Source organism: Sapajus apella, unplaced genomic scaffold, assembly GCF_009761245.1.
Source record: "Sapajus apella isolate SASKATOON/1434 unplaced genomic scaffold, GSC_monkey_1.0 scaffold208, whole genome shotgun sequence".
Classification (NCBI taxonomy): Eukaryota; Metazoa; Chordata; class Mammalia; order Primates; family Cebidae; genus Sapajus; species Sapajus apella.
Window position 1 is genome coordinate 388,460 of NW_022437148.1, and position 10,528 is coordinate 398,987.

Here is a 10,528-nt window from a genome sequence, read left to right on the forward strand (position 1 = left end):
AAAAAAAAAAAAAAAAAAAAAAAAAGAAGAAGAGGAATTGTATTCAGGAAGTATGCTTAAGGCAATACACTTGAGAAAAATCTCATCTATACATGGACTTGATTTAGATGATGAAATTCTAGACTTTGAGAATGCTGTAATGGGATTGGGTGTTACAATGGGATTAGACTTTGGGGTGGCTTGAGAGGCAGTGAATTTTGCATGCGGAAGGAATGTAAATCATTGGGGGTCAGAGGGCACACTGGTGGTGGCCATTCTTTAAACTGTCCCCCAGTGATTCCTACCTCCTGATATGCATGCCTTTGCGTAGTCTCCTAAATTGTTTCTGGGTTGGTCTACAAAGCCAATACAGCATGAAATGATGTGTGTGACTTCCAAAGCTAGGTCCTAAAATACATTGGGGTTTTCCTTCTCCTCCCTCCCCACACTCTCCTTCTCGTGCTGCTTTCTCTGGTAGAAATCAACTACCGTCTCATGGGGTCACTCAAGAAACTCTGTGGAGAGGTCCACATGGCAAGGAACTGAGCCCTCTTGCTACAAGCCAGCAAGGAACTGAAACCTCCAACGAACAGCCGTGGGAGAGCCATCTTGGAAATAGGTCCTCCTGCCCCCGATAAGACTTCAGATGACTACAGCCAACATCTTGACTGAAACCTCATAAGGCACTTGAATTAGAACCAATTGCCTCCCAAAACTGTTTAAGGTTATGGGTGTTTTTATTTAATTTTGTTTAACTCGCTCTGTCACCCATGCTGGTGTGCAGTGGTGCGGTCACAGCTCACAGTAGCCTCCACCTCCCAGGTTCAAGTGATCTTCCCACCCCAGCTGAAATGATGGAAGTACGAGGATCATAAAAACACATGTTTCAACTGGGTGCAGTGGCTCATACCTGTAATCCCAGCACTTTGGGAGGCTGAGGTAGGTGGATCACCTGAGGCCAGGAATTTGAGGTCAGGCTGGCCAACATGGTGAAAGTCTGTCTCTATTAAAAATACAAAAATTTCCAGGGCGTGGTGGCACAGACATGTAATCCTGGCCACTCGGGATGCTGAGGCACGAGAATCACTTGAATCCGGGAGGTGGAGGTTGCAAGGAGCTGAGATTGTGATGCTGCACTCCAGCCTGGGTGACACAGAGAGACCCTGTCTCAAAAAAAAAAAAAAAAAAAGTTGTGTAACTACACTGAAATCAGCCGTATAGCCTTCGAGGAACGAATGGGTGCACAATCTCAAATGGAATGTTTAGACATTCAATAAGCAGTAAGTAAGCTGCACATAGATCATTCCATGAACTTCATAGAGCCACTGAGCCTGAGCAATTCCCTGGTGAGGTAATTGGTGGCAGAAGACCTCAACATTTGGTGTTTACCAGGCTCTAGAAACATCCCATTTAGTAAGAGGGTAGAATCTCAGGAAGTGTATGTGATGTGCTTGAAATTAATCTGGCTCCATTCTATTCCTTCTGCTGAGATAAGATTTCCTGGAGGCTGATTTAGGTGCACAAAGGCACACTCTGAAACCTCTGGTTAAGATCACCTGCTACCAGAAACTAGAGACATTGACATTCTCAGGGGGTACAGGACTGGGACTAAACAAAAGGATTTGGAGTTGTGGTCAGAACACGTCACTGAAGACTGGACAAGGAGGCTCATGCCCTTATCCCAGCACTTTCGGAGGCCAAGGCAGGTGATCACCTGAGGTCAGGAGTTCGAGACCAGCCTGGCCAACATGATGAAACCCCGTCTCTACTAAAAGTACAAACGTTAGCCAGCCATGATGGCTCACACCTGTAATCTCAGCTACTTGGGAGGCTGAGGCAGGAGAATGGCTTGAACCCAGGAGGCAGAGGTTGCAGTGAGCCAATATTGCACCACTGCACTTCAGCCTGGGAGACAGAGTGAGATTCTGTCTCAAAACAAAACAAACAAACAAACAAACAAAGGAACATGTCACTAAAGTGTAGGCCTGAGGAAAAGAAGCAAAATATTAATGAAATTTTTTCTCACCAGTGTCAGAAATTATAATTGACCTCCAAGCTGTCAATGCCTTCAACTCTGCAATTGCCCAATTCTCAAAAAGATACAGGGTTTGGACATCAGATTTTGGGTAAACATACTCCCACAGGCAGAAGAAAAAAACACTCTGCCCATATGGATTAAGACTGGAGGAGCCTCAGATGAACAAAAGCACCATATAATATGGAATGCAGTTTCAAAGCTAGGATCAGTTAGAGGAAGACAGTAATTTACAGAGGAACTTCACTGGGAAAATTTCTTTGCAGAACCAGACACCTCTATGTCTTGTCTCCAAGAGCTCTGACATAGAGAGGGCAGGCAGGCAGGTGGGTGAGTGCTCAGCACCAGTGACACTGTGAGGTCATGACACCCATCACAATGGGCCCCTGCCTGGATCAGCAGGGCCCAGAGTCAGTGCCCTCCACCCCTTGAAGTGTCAACATGTGCGTATGCAGTGTTTGTGCATGTCAGCATGCACGTGTATGTGGGTGAACACATATGTGCATGTGTGTGTCACTGTTCTGGCTGGGCCCGGCTGCCCCACTCACATGAGCACCCAGGACACCAGGTCACCCTTGCCACTGTCTCCCACCTTGGGACCCATGGCCATTATAAGAGCATTCACAGGTGCTCCCTAACTTCAGACCTCCCCATCCAGGGCGCTTCTGGAATTGCAAATGGGGATGTGGGGCAGAAGGTTGAGGGTTAGGGGCAAAGGGCAAAGGGCAGGCCCCCTCCCTAGTAGGGGACTTACCTAGGCTGTAAAGTGCTAGGTGTGTGAGTCAGGGCTGGATTCCACACACCTGCTCACCTCCTCCTCCCAGCAGCCCTCTGCAGTGCTTTAGCTTAACTTTTTTTTTTTTTTTTTTTTTTAAATGGAGTTTCACTCTTGTTACCCAGGCTGGAGTACAATGGCGCGATCTCGGCTCACCGCAACCTCCGCCTCCTGGGTTCAGGCAATTCTCCTGTCTCAGCCTCCTGAGTAACTGGGATTACAGGCAAGCACCACCATGCCCAGCTGATTTTTTGTATTTTTAGTAGAGACGGGGTTTCACCATGTGGACCAGGATGGTCTCGATCTCTTGACCTCGTGATCCACCCGCCTCGGCCTCCCAAAGTGCTGGGATTACAGGCGTGAGCCACCGCGCCCGGCCGCTTTAGCTTAACTTAAAGTAAAAGGTTAGAGAGTCAGCAAATTGTAAACATAACTGTGCTTTTTCATACTCTAATGACATTACATAGTTGTGGATCTCCAGAAATATGTATTTGCACACATAAGTTCTATATTGAAATACCCAAGTTTGGAATCCTTTGGGTAACTTATTTTTTATCAACCAGAAATAATATTAAAATTGCAAAGATGTATTGTGATGTATATTATTTGTTCTGATGGCAAAAACGAATTCAAATACATTTACTAAAGTATACTATAGTATAATGTACAATAATCCTAGTATTCTACTACTCAGTGATTTATCTCAAAGAGAATCCATGTTTGGACCTACCACACAGTCCAAGAAAATGAAATAAAAATAACAATCTGGAAATCCTTCTCCTGAAGGTCTGCTCCCTAACCACTGCCCATCTGTCTTGCCAAAGCAAATAATCACCTGGTTTTTAGCAGCCCCAATTAGTGCTGCCTGTGTCATGAATGGATTCACGGAGGGCCATTCAGTAGGAATAGTTGTGTGTGTGGCTTCTTTGGCCCAGCATCACATTTGTGACGCTCCCTCATGTGCTTTCATGAGGCAGTTCATTTCTTTTCCCTGCTCGGTGGAGCTCTGCGTGAATACAGCACGTCTCAATTCTACTGCTGATGGACACTGGTTTGTTTCCAGCTTGGGGCTATTAGCAACAAAGCCACTACAAACATACTTGTTAATTTCTTTTGGTACACATATATAGATATTTTAATTAAGTGCAGACCTACAAATAAAATAGCTTGGTCATAGTAACTGCCTATGTTCAAATGCAATGCACGTCACCAAAAATTTCAGCTAGGAGGAAAAAGCTCAAGAGCTCTATTGCACATGTTGACTCTAGTTAATAACACTGCGGTAATGCTTGAAATCGCTAAGACAGCAGATTTTAAATGTTTTCACCACACAAAAAATGTTAAGTATCTAAGGTAAGTGATATGCTACATAGCTTGATTCAGCCATTCTGCAATGTATGTCTGTGGATACACACACACACACACACACACACACACAGATTTCACTATTCTACAATGTGTGTGTGTGTATGTGTGCATATATATAAAATGAGGTGCACCAGAAATACATACAATTTATCAATTAAATTTTTTTAATTCCAAATTTTTTTTCACTAATATACAACCCAACCACAAGTTTAAGAGCATTCTAATTAGATGTCCTTTCCAACACCTGGCTTTGTCAGTCTATCTTTGATATATTCTGGATAGTGGGTAATGTTATTTTTATTTGTTTTGGTCTTCTAAATATTAAAAGGCCTGAGACCATTTTCATATATGTTTATTGAAATATGTATATAATCAGGCTGAGCACAGTGGCTCATGCTTGTAATCCCAGCAGTTTGGGAGGCCGAGGTGGGCAGATCACTTGAGGTCAGGAGTTTGAGATCAACCTGGCTAACATGACAAAACCCGTCTTTACTAAAAATACAAAAAAATTAGCAGGTAGTGGTGGCAGGCACCTGTAATCCCAGCTACTCGGGAGGTTGAGGCAGGAGAATTGCTTGACCCCGGGAGGTGGATGCTGCAGTGAGCTGAGAGCACCATTGCACTCCAGCCTGGGGGACAAGAGCAAAACTCAGTCTCAAAAAAAAAATAATTAGCTGGGCATGCTGATGCACACCTGTAATCCCCGCTACTTGGGAGCCTGACCAGGAGAATCGCTTGAACCCAGGAGGCAGAGGTTGCGGTGAGCCGAGATGGTGCCACTGCACGCCAGCCTGAGTGAAACTCCATCTCAAGAAACCAAAACAAAACAAAACAAAAAAAGAAAATGTAAATAATCGTATTTTCAGGGGTCTGTGCAATTTTTTAAACTTTTTCTATTGTGATAATCTTTCTAAATGATCTTCGAGAAGTTTTTAAAAATAAATTATTGATATACATTTTTGGGATTTTGTCAGCTAAAGGTGGAAATATCTTTGAGAAAGAACTTATTGCTGAGTGCCATGTCTCACACTTGTAATCCCAGCATTTTGGGAGGCCGAGGGGATCGCCTGAAGTCGGAAGCTCGAAACCAGCCTGACCAACGCGGTGAAACCCTGTCTCTATTAAAACTATAAAAATTAGCCAGGTGTGGTGGCGCCTGCCTGTAATCCAGGACTCAGGAAGCTAAGCCAGGAGAATCACTTGAACCTGGGAGGCGGAGGTTGCAGTGAGCCGAGATCGCTGCCACTGGACGCCACCCTGGGCGACAACAACAGCGAAAAACTGTCCCAAAAAAAAAAAAAAAAAAGAAAAGAAAAGAAAAAAGAAAAAAAAGGAAAGAAAAAAGAAAGAAGGAAAAGGCGAGATTATTAGTGGATAATCAATCATTGGCGACGTGTTTTAGGTAAGATAGCAAAAACTGTCTTTTGACATAGTTGTGTTAGAAGTATTTTTGCCTTGTATTTTTACAGAATGGGTCTAACTTTGGGTCCATATATGTATTCACTTAATTTTTAATTTGAAAGAAACCGGGGCGGCAAGCAGTCAGCAGCGCGCGGCTCGTTCGTTCCCACGCAGCGGTGGCGGCGGTGGCGGAGGCTTCCCCAGAGTGGCGCTCGGCGGGTGGGGCCCGCGGCTGAGAGTCGGGCGGGCCGGGGGCTCCGGGCGCGGGGCCGCCTTGTAGAGGGATCGCGGTTCCTTCACCAGCTTCGTGCTGGGCGTGCTGGTGGTCTGCGTGGTGCGCACCTGCTGGGTCCTGCAGGGCATCGTCTACACCCGCCCTATCTCCGGCGACGCCAGCTGCATCCAGCCCTACATAGCGCATCGGCGCCAGCTACAGCTGAGCGTGTACCCCACGACGCGGTCCCACCTGGGTGCTGAGAACAGCATCGACCTGGTCTTGAAGGTGGAAGACTTCGATGTGGAGTCCAACTTTGAAAGGACGGTTCCTGTGTCTGTACCGAAGAAAACAAGAAATAACGGGGGGCGGCATGCCTGCATCCTCCTCCAGCAAGCTGGGATCCTGCCTTGGCACGAGGGGAAGCAGGTGCACCCGTCAGTCCTCTGACCACTGCCGTGGTCCCCAAGCAGGAAGAAATCAACCTGCTCCCTGGGGATTCTGATACACAGCAGCAGATGGAGGCGGAGAAGAAGCCAACTGGCGCGCCGATGAGCCGCTGTCCCACGGGAGACCGCGGCTGGCGCTGAACGCGACGGCGGACAACTTCGTCTTCCGCTGGCGCTCCCTGCCAGCCGACGTGCATCGGCACATGAAGATGGTCCAGCTGGAGAAGACCGTGCACCACCTCCCCATCCTGCTCATCCGCCAGGTCGGCAACCGCGGGAAGGGCCTGAGGGTCATAAACCGCTCCCCACAGAGCTGCCCCTCCCGGTGTCCTACGACAAGGTCTCGCTGGGGCTGCTGTGCTTCTGGATCCACATGTAGGTTGCCGTGAACTCCCTGCGGCAGTTCGGGTTTTCAGAGAAAGATGCTGATGAGGTGAAAGGAATCTTTGTAGATACCAACTTGTACTTCCTGGCGCTGACCTTTTCCTTCTGAGCCTTCCATCTTCGCTTTGATTTCCTGGCCTTTAAAAATGACATCAGTTTCTGGAAGAAGAGCATGATTGGCATGTCCACCAGGGCAGTGCTCTGGAGCTGCTTCAGCATGTGGTCATCTTCCTGTTCCTGCTGGAAGAGAAGAGGAGCCTGCTGGTGCTGGTCCCAGCGGGCATGGGAGCCGCTAGGAAGCTGTGGAAAGTGAAGAAGGCATTGAAGATGACTGTTCCTCGTAGAGGCCTGAGACTGGAACTTCAGGTTGGCACTTACAGAGAATCCAAGAGGAAAACCAAGGAGTACCATACTCAGGCCATGAAGAACTTGTCTTACCTGCTGTACCCTCTCTGCATGGAGGGTGCTGTCTATTCATTCCTGAACATCAAGTATAAGAGCTAGTACTTCTGGTTAATAACAGCTTTGTCAGCGGGGTCTATGCCTTCGGCTTCCTTTTCATGCTGCTCCAGCTCTTCCTGAACTACAAGCTGAAGTCAGTGGCACATCTGCCCTGGAAGGCCTTCACCTACAAAGCTTTCAATACCTTCATTGACTATGTCTTTGCCTTCATCAGCACCATGCCCACTTGGTGTTTCTGGTCTACCTGTCCCAGTGGTGGCTTTATCCTGTGGATAAACGCAGAGTGAATGAGTCAGGGGAGTCCTATGAGGAGGCTACACGCACACCCCACACGGACTGAAGGCTGCCCACCCTTGGGGCTGCCCAGGCTGCTGCCAGCCAAGTGTAACTTGAATTGTCAATGAGTATTTTTGGAAGCATCTGGTGGCATTCCTAGACATTGCGTCTTCTGTGTTGCCAGAATCCCTTTGGACATTGCTCAGACCTCTCCCAAGTTCCCTTCATGTCAGATTCAGAGCTGGTAGTGCTTACAATGCCCCCCACGTGTGAACAGCTGTCTCGGTTACCGAGCTGCACACTGCCGGTCACCCTGAATTGTGGTGCCTCCCGGCACCCGAGTGTCCAGTGGGGGTTGGCCATGTCCTCACACTGGCAGACGCGGGAGCCCTCGCAGGTACGGGGGCTGTTGGATTAACATTTCAGGTGGTTTTTTATGTGCTCCTTATGTGAATTTCAAACACATATGGAATTCATTGGGTGTGGACTCTGGGATCAAAGGCTCTTTCCTCTTTTGAGAGTTGGTTGTTTTAAAGCTTAATCTATGTATGTTTCTGTTTTTAAATACACATTTTCTGGCTGTGGTATTTTTCTTGACCTGGTATAATAATGGAAAGTACTTCAGATATTTGAGTTTAACCCTTTTCCAGAAAGTAATACATAATATGGATTTATTAATGCATTAAAAGAGCAAATTTTAAAAAAAGAGAGAGAGAAAGAAAGAAACCTGAAACTTACACTAAGAATGCAATAGAATTAAAATGGATAGCCAGGTTCCTCTTAGTCAGATTGACACACCGTTAACATTTAATCCTGCTTGTTTCATCATTTGCCCTTTCTATATACAAATTTTTCTTGAATCATTTGAAAGTAAATTTCTTTTTTTTTTTTTTTTTATTAGTTTTTGTCTTGGGTTACATGGTTTCACTCTTGTTGCCCAGGCCGGAGTCTGATGGCATGATATCAAGCTCACCACAACTTCTGCTCCCAGGTTCAAGTGATTCTCCTGCCTCAGCCTCCCAAGTATCTGGGATTACAAGCATATGCCACCATACCCAGCTAATTTTGTATTTTTAGCAGAGACAGAATTTATTCATGTTGGCCAGGCTGGTCTCAAACTCCCAACCTCAGGTGATCCGTCTGCCTCAGCCTCCCAAAGTGCTGGGATTATAGGCGTGAGCCGCTGCACCCAGCCCACATTCCTCTTCCTTACCTCTAAATACTTCAATATACATTTCTCAATAATGAGGATACTATTAATACTTTATATAACCATGATATAGTTATCAATTGCAGTAAATTTAACATCAATACAATACTTTTATCTACTCTATTGCTTGTATTCCAGTTTTTAAAAATTGAACCAATAATGTCTTTGGGGGATTTTCTCTCACACAAGACCTAGCCCAAGATTCTGTATTGCGTTTGGTTGTCATGATTCTTTAGACTCTTTTAATTTGGAACAGTCATTCAGCTTTTCCTTGTCTTTTGTGACAACACTTTGGAAAAATGCAGTCCTATCAATGGTCCTCATTTTGGGGTTTGTCAAATATTTCCTCATGATTAGATTCCAGTTACGCATTCCCAGCCAGAATAGTGCACACCGTACGTTGTGTCCTTCTCATGGTGTCACATCTGAGGCACACAATGTCCCTGCGCCGCTTACTCATTATATTCATTTTGATCACGTATTCAAAGTTTTTCCCAGTTCTTCCACTATATAATTATTTTTTGCTTTGCAGTTGCTAATCATAACAAGCAATCTCTGGAAAAGATACTTGAATTCTAATCAAATATCCTATTCCTCATCAAAATTTCCCCTTAGATTTAGCATCCATTGATGATTCTTGCTTGAATCAGTCTTTAGTGTTATGGCTACAAAATGATAGTTTTCCAGCTCCAACATTCCCTTCGCATTTACACGTTGGCACCGGGTATTCTGCTGTAAGCAAGGTCCTCTGCTATCGCTCATTTATTTACTTATTATCAGTGTGAACTCATGGACCACTACTTTTTCAATGGTTTACAATTCATCATTGTTATGTTTTGCTGCTCAAATTGTACCAGATTTAGTCAGTGAGGTCTACTTCCTGTGTCTTTGTGACCTGCCCTCATCATTTTTTTTGAGTACTTTTTTTTTTTTTTTTTTCCTGAGATGTTCCAGGATCTTCTTGGAGTTTCCTTTTCTTAGACCTGGAATCGGCCATTTTTATGAGGAGCCTTGGTTCCTTTTAGTAGAGAACGATATCAGAAACCAAGATCTGGGCTCATTGAAACCGAGGCGTTGTTGCTTTTAGCCTCCTTCAGTAGACAGAGCTAGGAAATGTGTGTGCTAAGGTGTAAAAGGGATGTGTGGCTGCAGGAGGTTATTTTATGGGTTTGTGAGTTTTGCTTGTCTGCTAAGTTGCCTGTCTATAGTAGAGAGTTCTGATTATCTAGATCCCAGTTAATTTCTTTGGTTAGCAAATTTGTGATTAATGTGAGTGGCTGCGAGGCTGTATGAAAACAATCATGGCAACAAAACTGTGCAGAAAAGTGAACATAGCAAGGCCCAGCCTGCTATCTTTAGAAAGATTTGCCTACAAGGTTGGCCACTGGCTGGCATCTGGGAACTGTAACGTGGGGTTTATTCGTTAAAATCTTTATGAAATCTTTAATTTAAAATATCGTATTTAAAAAGATTAAACTTCGTTATCTTTGCTTAAGTGATAGTTTGTTCAACAAGAGAAAAGGAAAGTTCAGGGCCAGGTGTGGTGGCTCACGCCTGTAATCCAAGCACTTTGGAGGCCAAGGCGGGCAGATCACCTGAGGTCGGGAGTTCAAGACCAGCCTGACCAACATGGTGAAACCCCGTCTTTAAAAAATAAAAGAAAGAAAAGGAAAGATCACTCTTTACCTTCTGTGTAATCTGCCCAAATAGTAGAGCTGTCTCTCCTCAGAACTATGGTTTCGTGCTTTGTGCTGTGTTATGCTTTTCATAATATACAGGTATATATTCATATAAATGAACAAAGCCAGAACAGACCCTTATCTTGGAGCCTATGATATGGCGCTCATAAAATGTAAGGAAACAGGAAATGTAAGAAATACTTGGGTTTGGTATGTCCCAAAGTTATTAATTAGTTCCAAATGATTGTAAGAGCTGCTCTGTTTTTTTTTTTTTTTGAGACGGAGTTTCGCTCTTG

General features: G+C 45.0%; 1 pseudogene across 1 annotated transcript in view; it reads left to right on the plus strand.

Annotated features, from left to right (window-relative positions):
- LOC116544165 overlaps positions 1 to 8,044 on the plus strand; it is a 32,547-nt pseudogene extending 24,503 nt beyond the window's left edge. Inside the window, exon 5 of the transcript XR_004265845.1 lies at positions 5,839 to 8,044. The product of XR_004265845.1 is annotated as a cleft lip and palate transmembrane protein 1-like protein (transcript). The remainder of the gene's footprint in view (positions 1 to 5,838) is intronic.
- Positions 8,045 to 10,528: the final 2,484 nt, after the last annotated feature.